General features: G+C 38.0%; 1 long non-coding RNA gene across 1 annotated transcript; it reads right to left on the minus strand.

The window, feature by feature from the left end:
• Nucleotides 1–3,992: 3,992 nt before the first annotated feature.
• On the minus strand, nucleotides 3,993–20,590 carry LOC107182607. Its single transcript, XR_001513330.1, has 3 exons — nucleotides 20,580–20,590; nucleotides 5,840–5,849; nucleotides 3,993–4,065 (listed from the first exon to the last, which is right to left on the minus strand). It is a non-coding gene; the product is annotated as an uncharacterized LOC107182607 (long non-coding RNA).
• Between the last annotated feature and the right edge of the window lie 212 nt (nucleotides 20,591–20,802).

Raw genomic sequence — 20,802 nt, forward strand, 5'->3', positions numbered from 1 at the left:
CCTGGCCCAAATGCTACAACTATTTCCACCAGGAAATTAAATTGTCTGCTCTAACAACTGTACTACGGTCCAAACTTAGCTTTCAGTCCTCTTCCAAGGTGGAGCCCTCAGACCATGAAGCCAAGGGGCTACTTATTTTCAATGTGATATGGGTTTATTCTGAGGGAGAAATTACTACTTTATTGCACATGGAGAGTATGGATGATTCTGGGTGCTACTCTCCACCCCAACCCCTGGACTATGTAGTATCTTCCCCAAACTTCTGGACAAGAATCAGAAAAGATAGCCCCTTCAGTTTGGGACTGAGCAAAGAAGATGCTATCCTGAGAGGAATGGGACTCTATTCACCCCTCTTTTAAAATAATTAATTTGCATGTGTTTTACAAATATGATTGCAATATTCCTTCTATTATTATGGTTCAATTGTAAATTATCTCATAATAAGTTATGGTTACGTTCTCTAATTTTCAGTACGGCAAGTACTTTGTATGATAATTCTTTTAGAGAATAAACAGTTATCAAGAGAGTACCGTTCCCTGAACACTAGGATCGCACTGACTTTGAGGAATTCTAAAATAACAATCAACATTTCCCTCGTGGAGTTATTGTTTGCTCTTAGATTTACAGAAGGCCTTAGGTGATTGGCTTCATTGTTTGTTTTAAGCAAATCATCTTCTCAAAGAGATTATAGTATGATGCTGTTGTTGTTTTTCTTTTCTTTCTTTCTTTCTTTTCTTTCTTTTTTTTTTTTTTTTGGAGAAGATAGAACCCTCTTTGCCTGTGGGCTATAAGGTGCAATATTTTTCTCCATATTAAATCTGAAAGCTAAAATTATTGACTCCATTTGGGTAAAATGTGAACAGAAGCTTCTCTTTCAGGGCATTCCTCCCACATTGCCAGTGATGTCCTGTGCATAGAATTAGGCAAATTTTCAGCGAGGCCCTTCTCTTCCTCTCCAACACCTCGAGCATGCTCTTCAATGACCCCAAAAGGTAGTTGTTGTTTTTTTACAAGATCTAGCAAATTGATAAACTTCTAGCCAGACTGTCAGGGAAAACTAGAGAAGACACATATTACCAGTTGCAGGAATAAGAGAGGGAGCACCTCTATAGATTCCAAATTATTAATGGGATTATATGAATAATGAAAATTTTATTCCAATGAATTTTAGTAAATGAAATGGATAAATCCCACCCAGTGAGGGACCTGCAGGAGGCAGTCAAGCAGTGATTCTCTCTCATTGTTGATGTTTCTATCTCTCATTCCTCTTCCTTCCTCTCTGAAATCAATAAAAATATGTACAAAATAAAAAAGGAAAAAAAATGGATAAATTCTTTTAATGATACAATAAAAAAACACAAAAAAATAAATATTAACCTGAATGATTCTATATATATTAAATAAACTTGTAGTTTAAAAGAAGTCTCCATATGGTTCCAGGTGGGCACTTGAATTATCAGAGAGAAAACTTTGTAAAGTATGTGATTATCTAACTGCTGTGTTGTACACATGAAAAAAAAAAATCTCCCCTACAAAAAAACAAACAAAAAAAACCCTGCAGGCTTAGATGGTTTCATTAATGAATTCTATCAAAAATGTAAAAGATTATACCAACTCTATAAAAATATTTTTCAGAAAATTAAAATTAATTCTATGACGTTAAATTACTCTGACATCAAAACTGGAAAAGACATTACTAGAGAACTACAGGTCAATGTCTTTCATAAATACAGACACAATAATCTGCAACAATAATCAATCTAATCCAAGAATACCTAAAAGGGATAATACATATCATGATGAAGTGAAGCATTACATCTCAAAAATGCAAAACTAATTCAAACCAAAAATAAATCAATGAAATTCACCGTATCTATAGACTAAAGAGAAAACAGATGCAGAAAAAGTCTGTGACAAAATTTGTCATCTCTTCATGACAAAAACTTTCTGCAAATTAATAATAGAAGGAAACTTCATCAATCTGATAAAGAATATCTAGAAAGATTATATAACCAATATTATACATCATAGGGAGAAACTAAATGTTTTTTCCCATACGATACAGAACAAAGCAAAGATGTCCCCTCTCACAACTTCTATTCAAAATTATACTGTAGGTTTTAGCCAGTGCAATAAGGAATAAAAAGTAAGAAAAGGTCCCCAGAATTGAAAGAAAAAATAAAACTATCTTTTTTTACATATGATATGATTGTTACATAGATATCTCAAAGAAATTATGACAAAACTATTAAAATGATTAAGTAGATTTGGCAAAGTTGCAGGATATAGACCAAATGTTCAAAATCAATCGTAAGTTTATATATGAACAATTGAAAATTGAAATAAAATACAATTTATAATAATTCCAAAAATATGAAGTACTTTAATAAAAATCTTATGAAAGGTGTGCAAGACCTATCCATTGAAAACTATAAAACACTAATGAAAGAAATAAAAGGAGACATAAATAAATGGAGAGATATATCATTTTAACATACTGAAAAGCTCAATATTGTTAAGATGTCAATTCTCTCCAAATTCATCTATAAAGATTCACAAACATGTAAAATAGACAACATAGTATTAAATAACCAATGGGTCAAAGAATAAATCACAAGGAAAATTAGAAAATACTTTGAGATGAATATAAATGAAGATATAATATATAAAAACTTCTGGTATAAAAATAAGTGTTTGGAAGGAAATTTATACTGTAAACACCTACATCAAAAAAGAAGAAAGATTTCAAGTCAAAAATGTGATTTCCATTTTAAAACGCTGGTGAAAAAATAATGTCAAGTCCAGAAAAGCAGAAGAAAGGAAATTATACAGCTTATAGTGGTAATTAATAAAATGGAGAATATAAAAACTAGATATGTGCGGGATGATGGCACTATTTTATATCTTTTTTAAAAAATGTATTTTATTGATTTTTTTACAGAAAGGAAGGGAGAGGGATAGAGAGTTAGAAACATTGAAGAGAGGGAAACATCAATCAGCTGCCTCCTGCACATTCCCTACTGGGGATGTGCCCGCAACCCAGGTACATGCCATTGACTGGAATCGAACCTGGGACCCTTCAGTCTGCAGGCCGATGCTCTATCCACTGAGCCAAACTGGTTAGGGATATTTTATATCTTGATTTTGGTAGTGGTTAAACAACTGTATAAGTGTGTCAAAACTTCTAGGATTTTACACTAAAAATTGTGAATTTAATGACATGAAAGTTCTACCTTAAAAATGAAAAAAAAAAGAAAATCAGGCAACTAGACATTTATAAAATTTTTTCAAAAATATTTTATTTTCAATGTTTTTATAATTCAATGACCTCTGATTTTATCAAATAAAAGCATTCATGACATAACTCAGACTTGTGTTCTAAGTTTTGACTTTAAATATTTTATTAGGTCACCCTGATCTAATACCATTAAAATGAGTTGGTGAGTTTTTATGATGTTAGACAGCAAAGATAGAATGGTAGAGGGGCTCAAAGAGAATGGAGAAATGGTAATTTTCCACACAGTGGAACATGAGTGTGCTGTTGACCAAAATGCTCACTTTCACCTAACTTCCTTTGGTGTCTGTGGGTTTAAAGAGCTACTGCTTTGTTCCTCTTCACCCCTTAATACTTTAAACATACTTATGATGTTGAAATCAACAAACAAAGGATAACTGAACATATACACATAATGCATATGTGCTTCCTTCAACATAATTGTAGTTCAACTACTGAGTTTGATACTTTCAAAGGATACTATTCCAGTGGGTAGAAATGTCAAGAAGTAGAAATATAGAATACATGAAGATGTGTTCCTAGGTCTGGTATTTTAAAAATAAAAATATTTTCATTTCCAATGTTATAGGCCAGGGGTCCTCAAACTACGGCCCATGGGCCACATACAAATACAAATATTGTATTTGTTCCCGTTTTGTTTTTTTACTTCAAAATAAGATATGTGCAGTGTGCATAGGAATTTGTTCATAGTTTTTTTTAAACTATAGTCTGGCCCTCCAATGGTCTGAGGGACAGTGAACTGGCCTCCTGTCTAAAATGTTTGAGGACCACTATTATAGGCTTTTTACTTTATCTTTTTAGGTAAGAAATAATATAAGTTTAATGAGAAAAAATAAATTTGTAATCTCACTAAACTATAATTTACATATATGACTATCTACTTACTATTTTCATCTGAACAAATCATTCAACAACAGAATTTCAAAAATGGAAGAGATTTCCCTTAAATAATCCTTGCCCTTTATATATGAGGAATCAGAGAAAATAATACAGTTGGCAAAGACTATGCAAATAGTTAATGATAGAATTGGCACTAAAATTCAAGTCACTAGATTTTGTAAGAGTTTTATAGTTTAAAAACTAATACTAGTTATCTTTAACATAGAGAAGAAATGTCTTTATTATCAAACTTGTAAGTTATTTAAGCAGATACCTTAAGGCCATCTTTATAGAAACAATAAGATAAATTCAATGCAGTAATCCTATCTAATAATAGAGAAACATGGTAATTAACCGTAACTTCACTACCCTTCCATTGGCTAATCAGTGAGATATGCAAATTAACTGCCAGCCAAGATGGCGGTTAATTTACATATATTGGCTGGGAGCATAGCAAGCCAGGCAGCTGAAAACAAGCTGGGCGGCAAACGTGGGATCAAAACAACCCAGCCGGGCAGCTGAGGGAGGTGGGAACGATCAACCTGGGCCGGGGGCTGAGGGAGGCGGGAACAAAGAAGCCGGACATCCCCCAAGGGGTCCTAGTCTGCAAGAGGGCACAGGCCAGCCTGAAGGATCCTCCCCCCTTCCCCGAGTGCACAAATTGTTGTGCACTGGGCCTCTAGTCCTATATAATAAAAGAGAAACATGTAAATTGATCATCCCTCTACTACACTCACCAGCCAATCAGGAGTGAGTATGCAACTTAACCCAACAAAGATGGCGGGTTAATTTGCACACAGGCGCCAGGCGGAGAGCAAAGAGGGCAAGCCGGTGGAGAGTGGAGTGGCTTGGGGAACTTGGCTCCCCAAGCCACCAGACGGAGAGCAGAGAGGGAGAACTGGTGGCTTGGAGGACTTGGCAGAGTGGGAGGCCATGGGATGGAGAAAGAGCAGGAAGGGAAAACCAATAGCATGGGGAGCACCAGGGAATAGTAGTTCTGGTGGCAGCCCCAGGACCCGAAACAGAAGCCCAGAGTGCGGGGAGCACTAGGAATGCTGGGAATTGTAGTTCTGGTGGCAGACAGATCTAGTGGTTGGCAAACCGCGGCTCATGAGTCACATGCGGCTCTTTGAGTGTGGCTCTTCCACAAAATACCACATGCGGGTGTGCACATACAGTGCGATTGAAACTTCGTGGCCCATGCGCAGAAGTTGGTTTTCGGCCTGGGCGAGTCTATTTTGAAGAAGTGGCATTAGAAGAAGTGGGGGGTGTCAGTCAGTTGGGCAATGGGAGATGAGGCACAGGAGGGCTGCGGGATATGCAGCACAGGGGAGGTACATTCTTTTGAGGTACATTAGCTGAAGTTGACCCCTTCCAACTCTCCCATCCACACTCATCTATCGGAAACAAGTATACAAGACGAGTGTGGATGGGAGAGTTGCAAGGGGTTGACCTCAACTAACGTACCTCAATCTGATTGAGGACGTTTTTAGCAAAGGCCAGCTTAGGAGTACCCTAATTAAGTTAATAATAATTTACCAACTTATATAGTTTAAGTTTAAAAAATTTGGCTCTCAAAAGAAACTTCAATCGTTGTACTGTTGATATTTGGCTCTGTTGACTAATGACTTTGCCGACCACTGGCCTAGACCAGTGGTTCTCAACCTGTCCTACACTAGAGCAGTGGTTCTCAACCTTCCTAATGTCACGACCCTTTAAATACAGTTCCTCATGTTGTGACCCAACCCTAAAATTATTTTCGTTGCTACTTCATAACTGTAATGTTGCTACTGTTATGAATCGTCATCTGTGAGCAACAAACAAAACCGAGTTGGGGTCTCAGACAATTCGCTCATATGATTACAAAGACAGACAGAAACTCCCGGATTGGAGAGGGCTCCCCTGAGGGCTCCCAGATTGGAGAGGGTGCAGGTCAGGCTGAGGGACTCCCACACACCCAGTGCACGAATGTTGTGCACCAGGCCTCTAGTATGTAAATAAAGGGTAAAAAAACGAGATTGTGGAAACACAAGATATAGTTTATATTATCCAAATTAATGGACATTTTCCTAAACAACCTTTTACTTTTCCATTTTCAAATTTACTACAGTGGTTTAAAATGCATAGAATTCACTATAGAATACTGTGTCCAATTTTAAATTTTACATAATCATTAGTGTAAACACCTTTAAGTCAAGCATCTTTGGAGAATTGATAAGAAAATAAAGTAACCCAGTTTATTTCTAAGTGATTCATATAATTAAAGTTTTACATAATTGAACATGAATTGTTCGTTTCTGTATCCTGGAGTACACATGGTAGGAAACTTTTAGTCATAAAGCATCTCTGTCTCCAGGATGTAAATGCCTTTGACATTGCTGGATGATTGTGTCACTGAGGGAATGGGCACCATCTGTCCCTGCTTAGTTGTGTTGAGAATGTTGACCTGACAGCACAGGGTGAAACTGGAGATGCCTGAAGGAGTATCTCCATTCCTTTTTAACCTAGTAATATGTTATCTGAAGTGTTGCAAAGCCATATGAGTGTAGGTCTGTGAAATGAAGACAGTAGAATTATTGTCAGACTGCAAAAGATTAATTATGGGAGTTTAGAAAGGGAAAGAATTACACAGAAGCTATCTGGGTTCAGAACTAATAACCTTTTCCAGCTGTCATACAGAAGTAAAGGGGGGAAGCAGATTATTTTGCTGAGAATCTAAATGAGACTGCTGAGTTAGAGACCTGGGTTAGAGAATACAGATGATGGTAAAAAGAGGCTACACTGAGATGAGGGTGTTATATAATTAGATTACAACAATATTCCATTTAGTTCCCAATAAACTTGGAAGGATAGCTTTGTAATCATAATTCACCCTTTAAGAAAATAAATTTATTGGGGTGACATTGCTTAATAGGATCATATAGGTTTCAATTGTACATTTTTATGATACGTGATCTGTATATTGCATTGTATACCCGTCATCTAATGTCAAATCATCTTCCTTTCACTTTGGTCTATTATAGCAAAAGAACAGAAGAGAAGCAGACATAAATGTCAGCCAATTGCAAGGGTTTTATTTCCTTTGACCCACAGGTCTGATTTTATAAGTAGTCTATTATCTCCACTTACACTACATATGTGTACCTAATTAACTCATCACATTACTCATCCTGGAACATTCTCTTCCTCTCTCCTTCTGTGCTCTCACTTTCTATTAATGGGACTAGCATCACCTCAGCTCCAAAGCTTGAAATCGTTTTAGCCCTCCCACCCATGATTTGCTTAGTAATTGGGTCTACTTCCAAATATATCTCTAATTTGTTCTCTTTGTTTCAATATTGCAATCACAATTCAACCCTTCCTTTCTTACCATGTGTTTATTTTCTCAATATTCAAGCTGGATTCCCTTTCTCCAATCTTCCCTCCATAGTCTGATTTATTATTCATTTTCCTAGAGACAAACTCTAGTCACATTTTTATCATGTAAATCTTTGGTTATGCCAGACGATCTGTTAGATAAAGCCCAAATCCAAGTAGGCAATCATGGTTTCTTGTTCTATGACTCTATATTCCCTTTTTTTCCTCTTTCATGTTCCCTGCTCTGAGTTTCTTTGCCTCTGTAACTTATTTGTGATGTTTCCTCTGCCTGGAATGCCCACTCACTTTCTATTTCACATTTAAGACCTAGATAAAATTTTGCATCCTACACAGAACTTCCTTGGGTTATACAGTTATGAACAATTTTTGCCACTTGAATGTTCACAGAATGGGCTGACAGATGCCACCTAGGAATATTATGAGGACTCGATATTGAAATCACAGTACTGTTGGTCAATACAGATATCTTTGCAGTTCAGACCATCATGTTAAAAAGAAAAAAGATAATATGGCCAGTACAACTCCCTACCCTAAAATAATTCCAAAAGAAGATTTTGAAAAATAAAAATTAGTGAGCCATCTCCCTATATTTGGAAGTTTGGTTGAATTCATAATAATATTTTTTTAAAAGCTCACTGAACATTTAAGCATGAAAAACAAGAAAAAGAGGAACATTTTTAAAGGAAAAATATTTGAATAACCCACTGGGATTTCTTTAAAAGGACAGATAACCATAAAGTGATGTGGGACTCTGCGGTATGATTGTTAGACTTCTGTGGCAAAGAAATGTCTGTTTCCTATCATTCCATGTCTCATATTCTGTAACAATTCACGATTTTCACAATTCTCTAAATAATCCATGCCCTTTCATATCTCCATGTCTGTTCATCCTTTTCTTGGTTCTTTAAGCTAGATTAAATGTTACCTTATTTTTGAAACCTTCCCCCAAAGCAACAAAATAAATTCATATTCCTCTTCAACCTCCTGGCATTTTGGCCCTATTTCAATCATGATAGCACTCACAATGGTGCCCTAATTACTTTTTACACATACTCCTACTTATGAGTAAATCCCTGTACTATGGGGACTTAGCTATTATTCACTCTTCATGCCACAGAATCTAGCAAAGTATAATATTGAATAAATAAAAGAATAAAATTAATGAACATATGATAGGAACTACTAAACCCAAGTTGCAAAAGAAAATGAGATTCAGAACTTAAATTACTTGCTCTTATCCAGCTAACCAATCGGTAAGAAAGCTAATATTCAAATTCGGTTTTCTTACCCCAAAGCTAACATTTATTTCCCAAATTCACTCACACGACTTTCTTTGCTAAACCCTTGAGTATTTAAACAGGTAACACTCTTGGAGCTTCACTAGCTAGGTTTTTTTTTTAAAAGGAAGAGGCATACTTCCTTGCACAGAGGCAGAACTGGAATGAGCCTTAAATACAAATAACTACATAAAATGATTTATTTATGTGCAGGGCACATTCATAAAAGATTAAGGTAAAACAAAATATATTAAAACAATTCTTGCCCTAGCCAGTTTGGCTCAGTGGATAGAGTGTTGACCTGAAGACTGAAGGGTCTGGGTTTGATTCTGGTCAAGGGCACATGCCCAGGTTGCTGCTTGATCCCCAGTGGGGGGCATGCAGGAAGCAGCTGGCAATGATTCTCTCTCATCATTGATGTTTCTCTCTCTCTCTCTCTCTCTCTCTCTCTCTCTCTCTCTCTCTCTCCTCCCTTTCTCTCTGAAATCAATAAAAATAAATAAAAGTATTTTTTTAAAAAACCCCACAATTCTTAATTAGAGAAAGCCATGCTCTTCTTCATCAACCCTTCGTGTGACTGTCAAAGATAAATAATTGGACTCCAGGTCTGAAACAATATATGACTCAAACAGACTTCAGCCTGAAAAAACGAATGTGATGTGCCCGACATGCCCCTCAGTGTTGGTGGTACTAAGAGGGGATGAGTTGATTAATGTGGCCTGCTAACTATACAGTATATTATTTTAGCCAGACAAAAGAACTGTGTGATTAGAAAACAAATCAATTATTTCAGGTTACTTGAGATTGTTTTAAGTGCCTTTAAACAGGGAAATTGCAGTCAAATCTCATGTCCATATTGTAAATGGATTAGCCACGTATCCACTTCACAATTGATTCCAGTTGTGTCTACAGACTTGGCCATTGAGCAATTCCAAGAAATATTTCTACCCACCAACACTACCTTCTCAATGGCAGGACTACTGGCAGAGATAAGAAAAATGGGTTATTCTGTTTATACCAGAACTGAGGTAAAACATTCTAGGTTTGACAAAGCTAGAAGCAGAGGATATTTCTAAAGGAAACACTCTGCCCCATTTGTAAAGACATGACCTCGTTTGTCATTGGGTTTCTTTTTCTAGCAAAACATATGACATTGGCTGCTTTGGGGAATGTGAGTCCATTCTCTGTGGATCATTGGTCTGATGCATTGTAGCCACATGTGCACTGCTGTCTTACATTCTCCTTAAGCATTCTTATTCTGTACTGATTTTTAAAATATATTCTTATTGATTTCAGAGAGAGGAAGGGAGAGGGAGAGATAGAAACATCAATAATGAGAGAGAACCATCGATCGGCTGCCTCCTGCACCCCCTCCTGCTGGGGATCGAGCCCACAACCCAGCCATGTGCCCTGATCAGGAATGGAACCCTAACCTCCTGGTCATGGGTCATGCCCAAACACTGAACCGCATCAGCCGGGCTGTCGTAATTTAAAAAACAACATTATGCAATTTGCTGTCAATTTATGCAGAACTGTTGAAGTGTGATGTTATTTTGGTCAAAACTAGATTGCATAAATTCAAAAACCCTAACCTGAGATTATTCAATTTCACAAATTAAGAAGCCGGGTTAAACTGACTCCATGTATTTGACCACTAATCTCTCCTGCCTCCCATGTGGACACCAGACAACTCTCTTCCCCCACTGTTGTCCAAACAGGGCCTTTCAAGAGCCTCACTTACCCACTTCCTCCTGCCACCAGCATATCTGCTATTGGTGGATACTCAACAAACGTTAATTTTTTTTTCAACCAAACAGGTCTCAGCCCCAGAGTGCTACAAAAAGGGAATTGGAGCAAATACCACAGAGAACATCGATTCCATTGGAGGAGGAGTGTACCATGGTTCTCCCATTTGTATCTCCCTTTCTCTTTCTATTCTGTTATTTCTAAGCAAGCATAGTCCCTGATAAAATAAATAACCTTCCAAGAAACCCACAGACACTCACAGGCAAAGCACCTAAAAATATGGCTCTTTTTCAGTCCTCTCATAAGGAGATTATAAATCATTTTCAGGATAGAAAGTAAAGTTCAGTTGTAATTACTAAAAAAGGAGGACACAATTATGTTTTAGAAACCATTTTTGTATTATGCAAAATTTTCATCTGTTCTTTTTTTATGTTTTATTGATTTTTTTACAGAGAAAAAGGGAGAGGGAATAGAGAGTTAGAAACATCGATCAGCTGCTTCCTGCACACCCCCTATTGGGGATGTGCCCACAACCAAGGTACATGCCCTTGCCCGGAATTGAACCTGGGACCCTTCAGTCTGCAGGCCGATGCTCTATCCACTGAGCCAAACCGGTTAGGGCTCATCTGTTCTTTTTAAAATGGCAGAAATATCCTTTTTGTGTGTTTTTTTTGCAGATGCTCGGCTTGGTACTAACCAGATAAGAAGCACATGATGTCAACAAGGTAAATAAACAGAGGAGGAAGATGGACTGCGGGTTAGTCCGGCAGCTGGATTCTCACGTACCTTATTTTAGATGACCCTTAAATTCTCTTCTTTCAATAGCATTTGCACTTCTTTTGGATTAGTGTCAGAGGAGAAATACAACAGTTTAATCTATATTTATGTTCCAAATGTCTCTTGGGAGGGAGCCCTCAAAACTTTAAAATACTATTTAAGGTAAGCTGGCTATCTGTGCCTCTTTTTGCTCAGATCTGCTTCAGCCCTGCCTTTGCTCTGCTCTGTGTTGTAGGAAACCATATTTCCTAGGCTCCTTGGCCTCTAGCATGTAGATGGGCTAGCCCAGTGGTCGGCAAACTCATTAGTCAACAGAGACAAATATCAACAGTACGACGATTGAAATTTCTTTTGAGAGCCAAATTTTTTCAACTTAAACTATATAGGTAGGTACATTGTTATTAACTTAATTAGGGTACTCCTAAGCTGGCCTTTGCTAAAAACGTCCTCAATCTGATTAAGGTATGTTCGCTGAGGTTGACCCCTTCCAACTCTCCCATCCACACTCGTCTTGTATACTTGTTTCAGATAGATGAGTGTGGATGGGAGAGTTGGAAGGCGTCGACCCCAGCGAATGTACCTCCCCTGCGCTCCGTATCTCGTGGCCCGCCTGCACCTAGTCCCCTGTCTCCCCACTGACGGACACCCCCCACTTCTCCTAATGCCACTTCTTTAAAATAGACTGGCCCAGGCCCAAAACTGACTTCTGCACATGGGCCACGAAGTTTCAATTTCACTTGCGCACCCGCATGTGGTATTTTGTGGAAGAGCCACGCTCAAGGGGCCAAAGAGCCGCAGGTGGCTCGAGAGCGTGGTTTGCCGACCACAGGGCTAGGCCAATGGGAGGAAGTGATGGAAGACTGGAGGGCAGACTAAGGAGTGGGGTCAGGGTATTTTTCTCCTCCTCACTGTCTCCAGTGACATTGCTGGCATCGACTGAGTCTCCTCTCTGATTCCAGCTCCCACCAAACAGCCCCTCACTCTGGGTTCCAGCTTCCACTGCACAGTCCCAGCTACCTGCACAGGCTCAGGTAACACCACCTTCCCATGTCCCTCTAGCCCAAGGGCCTGGTAGTTTTTTGCTGTGGTCAGTCTCTGTGTTTGCTCACCATCTCCTGTTGGGCTCCTTGACCCTTACATCACCCATGTACACTGTCCAGTATGAAATTCCCTCTGAAATGCTCACATTGGCTTGTGTTCCCTGACTTTGACTGATGACCCTGTATAACCCTTTAATCCAAATATTCTATGCCAGGGTTTCCCCTGCCACATCATGAAGCAGGCATCAGCTTTCCAGTATTTCCTCCCCCTGATTCTGCATCCACATCCCAGCTTAGTGCCTACAATCAGAGTCCCAGGGTCTTCCGTGCATCACATACTGACACCCCTCTCCTTTCCCAGCCTGTGCCGTCTCAGAGGGCACCTTGGCAAATCATCAGAAAGTTAACCCATTATCTTAGTATCTGACATCTTTATGTAGAACCCTTCCCAGGATTATTTACTTAAAATCACCATTTCCCGCAAAGCAAGAACCCTCCAGCATAGTCTATATTTTTCAGTAGCATTTTTGCTATCTTAGTTTCCCTTGCTCAAAATGTCATGGTAGAATTTAAATCCATCCTCATTGTTATTCTATAAACAATTAGTTGTCACTAGCAGTTAATCTTCAGAATGGTTCCTGCATTTTTTTTTCATCTCTGCCACGCTCAGGCCCACATCACGTGGATGATTTTGTGAGGCCCTCCTGGACTTGATTCCTTGCCCCTAAGTTTATCCAGCTCTCACCAACCCGGTGTAAAGTTCAATCAGTGTTAACACCATTTTCATAGTTCTTGATCATTAGCTTCAATTGTTCTTCTCATATAAGACAGTTCAACTTTAGCTTGACATTCAAGACTCCCAGGATCAGCCAAAACATACATTCTCAACAGTAGTTCTTTCCCTTTCCAATATGTCAAACCTCTTACCTGTTCATTCTGAATCTTTCAGGTTCAACTGTTTATGATTTGCTTTTCTGGACTATGATCCCCCTGGCACGCATAATAGCAATATACTTGATTTTTAAAATCACCACCACCCCCTCCCTTCCCTGAGTATTTACAAATTCAGAAAGTTGTTGAAGTGTCCTGTAGCTCTCTGAAGATTTAGAATCTAGTTTTAGCCTCTCTTGAATCCTTTGGGTTCCTGAAGGAATGAATTAGGTCTAATGAAGAAGGAGGCATGCATGGAGGGGATTGGCTTTGAATTAGAGATTCTTTAGACCAGGAGATAGACATCCCTTAAAAAAATTAGATCCCTTAGGGAAAACCACTCTGGTTTATACCAGCCCCACGACCTACTTCAGAAACAAGCAGACCTTGCAGCTGAAATGAGGCTGGGTTGGAATCTTGGTTGTGTCTGCTCGGACTGCCTTATAATCGGGCAATGTCTCTGATACTTAGAACCATGACAATATTGGGCTTTGGTGCTACTGACATGTATAAGAACTTCCCAAAGGACAAGCAAGCCAGCTGTTGCTATTTAAGAGACCACTATAAAATGATCAACACAGAAAATATGTGCTGGAACAGTTTAATATTATCCATGAACACTCTGCTAATTCATCACTGCTAATGAGAGCTTCCAAAACAGTTCCTAAATCTTTGGCTGAACATCTGTGCTAAATGTGGGTGGTTATGTTAGTAGCAAATAAACTCAGTTTTTGCTAATTTACTGCCACGAGTTAAAATTTATAACACAATTCTTTTTATTAAAAATGACTTAAGGTGCTGAAAGCATAGAACATAACTTTATACGAAGAAATCATATCATGTTTTCAATTATAGTCTTTTTTATAAAATTCAATGTTCTAAGAATTAGTGTAAACTATTTTAGATGAAAAAAAATGATAGAAATCCTATAGATCCTGAAAAGATGAGTTAAAACCTTAACCATTTGCCTGTAACTGATGGCACCCAAAGATGACACAGCTAATTCTGGTTTTCTTCGGGAAGAAGGCATTCCTTGGCATTCATCATTTTTTTCTAGCTCAGGCTGCCTGCTCCCTTTATGTCCCAAAACATCTAGAGCACTGAAGGGGAATAAGAATAAAGCAGCTGGGTCTTTTTCTTTTCTGATGAACTCAAAACTGAGTGATTGTAAACTTCTATATTTCTTACAGATGTCTTCAAAACACACCACCCCCCAAATCACTGGCTTCTTCACTGTCTTTGTGAACTCATTTAACCTGCTGAGGAGTGCAAAGGATGAGAGGGGCAAAGTACGCAATGTGATGACCTTGATGCTTCATGGTGCAGGTCAGTAGTAGAGGTTTGGAGGATTCCCTTTCTTCTAATTTCAGAGGATATGTTTTTATTGATTTTAGAAAGTGAAAGGGGGAGGGAAAAAGAGAAACATTGATGTGTGAGAGAAACGTCCATTGGTTGCCTCCTGCACTCCCCCCAACTGGGCATTGGATCGAGAGAGAAACATTTATTGATTGCTTCTAGTGCGTGCCCCGATCAGGGATCGAATCCACTACCTAGGTATGTGCCCTGACGGGTGCATGGGATAATTCTCCACCAACTGAGCCACCTGGCGAAGGCAGGACAGTATATCTTAAAGTCTAAGCATTTTCTTGATATTGAGCTACTTAAAGAGTAAGTCTGTTTAAACTTGAACTATCTGACATACAATCATTGACAAGTTTAAGTTATTTCCACAATCTCCACCAAACCCCTCCCCCAGGGAGTGGAGGCTCATGAGAACCATTGGACTAGTTACAAAACATTAATAAGCTAATTTCCTTTCTTTTTGGATAGCACTAAGAAAATTTATGTTTCTCCTACATGAGTCATTGACTCTGGTATAGACTGGTTAGTGTCTCTGGAAGCAAGTTAGCAGTATATTTTAAAAGCTTTTTTTTTTTCTGGTATTTGTCCCAAGACAATAATTAAGGAGCCATGTGACCACCTACTCATAAGACCTTTCTTCACCATCATTTATAACATGGAAAACATGGAAACAAGAGGTGTTATTATGCGACAGATGTTCCCTAGCAGGGAGGTTATTGCAAGACAAGTACCTAGTCAATGTGTAGAGGAATGAATGATAATTGGGTATATTTGCCATGGTGGGGCCATCTCTTATGTGTTTTTGATGGGTGAAGTCAGGTAGAGAATAGTATAAAGCTAGTGCCTGATCCAGTCACCTGAGGGTACCTGGGAGAGGATCTTGAGAAAAAATAAACACAGGTGAGCCAAAAACTGATTACTGAGAGCTCTAACGGTGGAGTTTACCAGTTTGGGAGAGGCGTGTCCATAACTGAGCTTAATGTCCAGGAAAGCCACCTTCTCTCCTGTACACCACGGAAGTGCAGTGGGGAGTGGAAACAGTGAGGCACATGGCTCGTGCTCAAGATTGCCCAGGCTGTGCACCAAGGTGAGTCCTCTGGCTTACGTCAAAAGCTTGGAATTCTTGGACACATCACATAAAACACTGGGGAGCAAGGAAAGATCAGGATTCCATAACTATGGGCACATGGCAGATTGGAAGTGTCATAATTTTTAATATTCGAGAAAAACATGGCTTCTCTTTGAAACCACAGACTGTTAATTTTGAAGACAGGTGTTTATTGTATATTTGTGTCTGTTATTTGGGTGGGGTGCAGGGGTTGGAGGGGAGGTTGTCTACCAGTGTGCATAAAAACCCATATGAAAGAATAAACACCAATGCCTTAAGCATAGTTGTTGGATGGGTAGGATTCTTATTATTTTAAATGTTCTTCTTTTGTCTATATTTTCTGACATCAAGTATTGAGTTTTCACCAACAAAAAGAAACTTCATTTTAGAAAACATAATCTTAACGGAAATTCCATTTAATGGTGATATTGCTGATATTTAATTTTTCCCATATTTAATAAAAGCAGGCACTTTGTAACTCATGCCTTATCCAAAATGAATACATTTTCATAGGTCCTTTGACAAGATTCACAATTGCAATGATCTTCTATTCTTCAGCTCAGATGAATATCTCCATTCAATGAATATGACAGGGAAAATTCACAGAATATTCTATAAAACAAATATACTGAGAGTTGAAACATAAAATATTGTTCAGGTCATTAAAGTTTTATTATTTGGAGCTTGTGTCATACTGCCAAACTGGTGACAAAATACAAAGATTAAATCAGATTCGTAGACAGTACTATCAATGCTGGGCTATAAATGACCTGTAGTTTTTCAAGACATTAAGTTGTTGGCAATCAACCAAGTCCCGATACAAGCAAAGAATGAATGTCAATTAAAGAACTTCTATTCATGATACAAGTTAATTATGAGTCCTTCTTTTCTGTGTTCTCAAAGAAAAATGTGAAGGGGATTTTAACATTCATTTATCAACTATAAATACAGTGAAGTTTTCTCTGCAGCCTCTACTGGAGAATGGAAACACCTTCATGCACACAATGACTTCATTTCCCCATTACCATATAGCTATCAGGATTTGTTATATTCTATGATTTCATTGCACTGGGAGCTAATTAGTGGAATCCCTAGGGATTAGCGATACAATCAAAATAACTATATTGAAATAATCCTCAAATGGAATTACACAATGAAGACATTTTACAACCAAAGAGACTTGAAAGATCCACTAACCCACATCTGTCATTTTATAGTCATAGAAACAACTGGAGACCTAGCTAGAACAAGGGTCACAAAGCTAATGATAAGCAACGCCAGCACTAGAATGAAGACCTTCTGTTTCTTTACCATGCACATCATTTTTAAAACTTCAGTTTAAAGAGGTGCAAGGAAACTTGCATCTTAACCTAGTTTCAATTTATTTGGGATTCAAAGGTAAGAGGAACCATTCTTCATCCCCTCATAATTTCATTATAAAATGATTTTTCCCAATAAACTTCCTAGTATATATTTTTATTCATGATTCATTTAATAACTGGGGTTCTAACGTGTGTCATGCATTATTTTGATTGTATGTTTAAGCAATGGGTCAGGGTTCTCCAGAGAAACAGAACCAACAGGATACATGCATATATAGAGAGAAACACTTAAAGAATCGATTTATGCGATTGTGGAGGCTTGGCAAGTCCTAAATGTGATGGAGTAAGCCAGCCGGCTGCAGACTCAGGGAAGACTGGCGATTCAAGTCCACAGACAGTTGTCTGTTAGAATTCCTTCTGGCTTGGAGGGGTCAATCTTTGTTCATTTAAGGCATTCAACTGATTGGAAGAGACCCATCAACATTAGGGAGAGTAATCTGCTTTACTCAAAACCCACAGATTTAAATATTAATCTTACCTAGAAAACAGGTTCACGGAAACATTCAGAATGTTTGACCAAATACTTGGATACCATGGTCCAAACAAGTTGACACATAAAATTAACTATTACAAGCAAGGCTATCAATTAGGTCAGCAGCTGTCTTCGAATTAAAAGCAGGTTTGGCTTTAAAATACAAGAACAAGTTTCTGATTCCTTTATCACTGATGATGCCTTACTGAATGACTACTTGGTAGGCTCATTCTCTTGAACCCACCAATACCTAAAAGGGTTATGCAGTTACTTTCATGTACACAGAAGCATCTTAAAGAGCTGTCAATTTTCTGTAATGTGTCTTGCAACAAACTCCAGGAAAATTCAGACACCCATGGAAATTGACATGTAAAGTGAAAACACTCAGGTACCCCCAATCCTAAGCAACAGGGGGAAATTATAATCTAGGAGGCCGATATAAAGCACCCTCCCAATGGCAGGTAAAGTGACATAAAGACTCCTTACTCCCCAAACCAGAGCTAATCCTGGTATGGAAACTAGACATCTACAATGCCTGAGAGATGGCTGCACTGAGGCCTGTAAATCTGAGACAAAGTGCCCAGTAGTATTCAAGAACTGGATAAGAAACTAGGGGAAGGGAGAGAAGGCCAGGGATGAAGCTCTCCTTAGAGTAGTCAGTCTTTTTTTTTTCTTTTTTCTCTTTTTTATTTATTTTATTTTTTATTGTTTTATTGCTTAAAGTATTACAAAGGGTATTACATATGTGTCCTTTTTTCCCCCCGCCCTTGACAATCCCCTGGTCTCCCCTGCCCCCCAGTATCTTATGTCCATTGGTTATGCTTATATGCATGCATACAAGTCCTTTTTGTTTGACTTACAGGGAGGCAGGGCCATTATTCCAGGCCATCCGAAGCTGGGAAATAGCCACAGTTCAGATGATGGACACCTACTGGGAAGAACATGAAAAATATTTGTGTTTCTCTGCTGCCTTCATCCACTTAAAGAAAAGAATGGAATTCTAACCTGAAATCCAAATACTACATTATACCAGGTCAATTACATAAGTTTCTTCAGAAGGAGTATCAAAATGCACAATATGATATTGCTCATCTCTGTAAACTACTTTTAGCTTATTGAAGTGAAAATTTGACTTTAAGTACCAAGTAAAAAATCATTTATCTTTAGAATATGACTTCACTAAATATAAACCACATACCAAATGATATATATCAAGATGTTTCTAGACTCTTAAAAATGCTACTTAAACACAGATTGGTGTCTGGTTTCCTATCCTGTTAAGAATAATCTTTCCCCTTGGGTTTGAAGAGCACAGCAGGATATCCTTGAACCACCAATATACTCCCTCAAGCAACATGAAAAGAGTGTCATTGTTCCCACTAAATTCTAAAGTTGATCAGAACCAAGATAGCATAAGTGTCATATGATCACTTTGAGCATTAGCAGTATAATAAAACAATAATTAGTCCTAATGACTTGTTGAAATAGCTTTCTTTTATGATCTCTATTCATTCATGAATAAAGAGACATTTTAGGTTAACTAGATATGTTTAATGCAAAAGATGACAAGATGAATAATAATCTGAGTCTGCCGAAAGCATTAAAATTTAGGAAAAAATCCTAAATTAGCGTGAAAATTTGAATTCTTAAATATTAGTTCGGAATTCTGGGAAAATACATATTTCTAGCAGATAAACTTTTTTTTTTACTTTTCAAAGCAAACTATAGTTGATAAAATATTTCAGTGTTGTAGTCTTGTCAGAAGAAAGCTTATAAATTCAGTTCTAATACATTCAATGGGCATAATGTTTTTGTCACAATTCATTTAATTGGCATAAATATGCACTTCAAATTTTCCTTCTATTTTTCTTGAAATATGATGGCACAAGTTCTCAGAAATATTCTAATTTTATATTACTTTATTCTTGAAAATTTAATCAGGACCATCTTAAGTTAATATTTCTTATTTTAAATTTGAATGAAAAAAAATGTGTTTCCTCTTGACAAAAAAAAAATCAAAAATAGACTTCTAAGAGGATTTATGCTTTGTTCACAACATCCATTAACAGAAGAAGGCCTATTTGCATAGAAGTCCTTCTTTAAAAGTTTTAGAAATATTCTTACTGACCAAAGTATCAATTATTACAATTCAGACTCAGAGGTTAAATGAGATTTTATTAAACACTGTAAAGGATTCTTCTTGTTTAAAGAATAATGTCAGGATTTATTGTTCTATTTCTTGAAAAACTGACATTGGAATTTTTATGGGGATTGCATTAAATCTGCATATTGCTTTGGGTAATAGGGCCACTTTAACTACGTTTAACTATGTTCTTTGAGAGAAAGCCTGTGTGAACCTGAAGCTTAACGCTCCTGTTTCTCCTTTCCCAGGGATTGTAGCCCAGCACTGAGGTGCTATCAATGCTTCCTAATATTGTTTTACATATTTTGTCCAGGTTTTGTGGTTATTTACAGCGGCAGGGTTTATCTCATACCAGTGACTCTTATAACAGCCAGAGACAGAAATCCAACAAATATTTTTAATGAATGAATCATCAAGTCCTGTGATTCTATCTCCATAATTGTCCTTGAATCCATCTTTTCTTTTCCCCTATTGCCTCTGTTTTACTTTAGGCACCCTCACCTCCAGTCTACCTTATTGGTACAGGGCTCTGACTGAGCTCCTTGTCCCTAGTTCTGCCTCCAAACACCTGCCACACTGAAGTGAGTGTTTGTGTGTTGTTAACGTTAATATTATATGTCAGTCCTCCTTGGAAAACCCTCCAATGGTTTTGGTCCGCAGGACCCAACCCAAACCTTTTGTATCCCTCTCTAGCCTTCTCTCTCCCTGTTGCCCTCTGCCTCCCACTCCCCTCCTGAAACATGTATTGTAAGTTACCTTCAGTTCCTATACATTCGCTGCTCTTCCTCACCTCCAGACTCTTGCACCTGCTGCTTTTCTCTCCCTGAAATGATCCCGTATTCTAACTCCAGCCATGCACTCACATGCCATGTCTTCTGGGGCGTCTGCAGGGATTTCCCCGGGTTGGACTAGGTGCCCCACGTGTGCTCATTTGCACTCGGCACTTTCCCTAACCATACTCTGTACTGCACAGTTTTATAATTACCAATTTATGTTTCTGTACTCCCAAGACC

This window comes from Myotis davidii, unplaced genomic scaffold (genome assembly GCF_000327345.1).
Source record: "Myotis davidii unplaced genomic scaffold, ASM32734v1 scaffold370, whole genome shotgun sequence".
NCBI lineage: Eukaryota > Metazoa > Chordata > Mammalia > Chiroptera > Vespertilionidae > Myotis > Myotis davidii.